Here is a 2,178-nt window from a genome sequence, read left to right as displayed (position 1 = left end):
ATTCTACTTTGCATTCCCCGAAATGAAGCAAAGAAGCGAAACAAATAAAATATTGTAGGACATTCTACTTTGCATTCCCCGAAATGAAACAAAGAAGCGAAACGAATAAAATATTGTAGGACATTCTACTTTCCATTACCTGAAATGACGCAAAGAAGCGAAACAAATAAAATATTGTAGGACATTCTACTTTGCATTCCCGGAAATTAAGCAAAGAAACGAATTAAAAAATAAATATTATTGGACATTCTACTTTGCATTCCCCGAAATGAAACGAAGAAGCGAGATAAATAAAATATTGTAGCACATTCTACTTTGCATTACAGGCAATGCCTAAAAGAAGCGAAAAAATTCGAAGGCATTATAACGCTATGCCTTCTAGAACACGTTACCACTAAAAGCGATTACCGATTTTTTGCTGGGATATATACATATATAAAAATGTTGTGTTCGTATGTCACGGTCGTCAAAACTCGAGAACGGCTGAACCGATTTGAATAATTTTCTTTTGTATTGTTCGGTATAATACCAGAACCAATGATATCGCAAAAAATTGGAGGGTTGCCACCTATTTGAAAAATTTTAAACCCAATTATATTGATAAAATAAATGAATTATTACAATATAGGTAAAATTAATGAGGTTTAAGAAATATAACTGTTTGAGGAGGGTTGCCACCTATTTTAAAATTTTAACTCAGCCAAATTGATAAAACAAATGAAATGTTGCCATGTGGTTGTCAAACTAAAGAGTTTTAAGAAGGCTTAGAGCCGAACATATGTTTGAGGAGGGTTGCCACATGTTAGAAAATTTAACTCATTTTAAAGATAAGATAAATTACCTATTACAATATAGGTGTCAAATTGAGGAGGTTTAAGAAAGATGACTGTAAGAAATATTTTTGAGGAGGGTTGCCACCTACTTAAAAATTTGAACTCAGTTAAATTGGTAAAATAAATTAAATATTTTAATTTGGATATCAAACTTTAGATTTTTAAGAATTCTTACAGACGAAAATATGTTTGAGAAGGGTTGTCACCTGTTTGAAAATTTAACTCAATTTAATTGATAAAATAAACGACTTTTTGCAATATAGGTATCAAATTAGAGAGGTTGAAGAAAGTGATTGTTGGAAATATTTTTGAGGAGGGTTGCCACCTATTTTAAAGTTTTAACTCATTCAAATTAACACAACAAATGAAATATTGCATTGTGGGTATCAAGTTAAATAGGTTTAAGAAAGATAACTGTTGGAAATATTACAGCTGATAATACGTTTGAGGTGGGTTACCACCTGTTTGAAAATTAAATTAAATTAAATTGATAAAATAAATGACATATTACAATATAGGTACCGCATTAAAGAGGCTTAAGAAAGATGACTGCAGGAAGTATTTTTGAGGAGGGCTACCAACTATTTGAAAATTTTCACTCAGTTAAATTGATTAAATAAACGAAATATTGCAATGTGGGTATCAAACTAAATAGTTTTAAGAAGACTTACAGTCGAAAATATTTTTGAGGAGGTTTGCCACCTGTTTGAAAATTTAACTCAATTAAATTGATAAAATAAATGAAATGTTACAATATGGGTACCAAACGAAAGGTATTTGAGATATCTTGATTTGCAAATATTCTAAATAGGATTACGCAATATGTAAAAGTAAACTGAAAATATTAAAACTAAATGAAATATTACATAACTGGTTCGAAACGGGAAGTGATTGGGAAAGCTTTACTAGAGAATTTTTTTTTAATGTTTCCACTTATCCAAATCCGGACGGTTTAAAAAAAGAGAGAATTTACAATATCTTATCAAACGAAGTGATCATATTATCAATGAAGAGTTGGTATACAAATTACGCAAAGAAAAAAATTTATAAAAAACTACTGATACAAATGAAGAAATGATAAAAAGCGTAACGAAAACATAAAAATATCCCATGAAATGAAATAATAAAAACTTAAAATAGTTATCACCATTCCCTTACATTACAAAAGAGTTAAATTTTAATCATAAACCATTTCGTTCGGTCGCCATAGCCTACTAAGAATATTGCGAGTAAAAAAATTTTGAATAACATTAGATAATATTATTATGATTATGATTACTATTACTATTGTGAACTCCTGTTATATGCCCAAACAAACATTCTCAAATTAAAGCGAATTCACAAG

The sequence above is a fragment of the Rhagoletis pomonella genome, unplaced genomic scaffold (assembly GCF_013731165.1).
Source record: "Rhagoletis pomonella isolate Grant_MI unplaced genomic scaffold, Rhpom_1.0 Rhpom_scaffold_00002, whole genome shotgun sequence".
Classification (NCBI taxonomy): domain Eukaryota; kingdom Metazoa; phylum Arthropoda; class Insecta; order Diptera; family Tephritidae; genus Rhagoletis; species Rhagoletis pomonella.
This window is presented reverse-complemented; position numbering follows the sequence as displayed.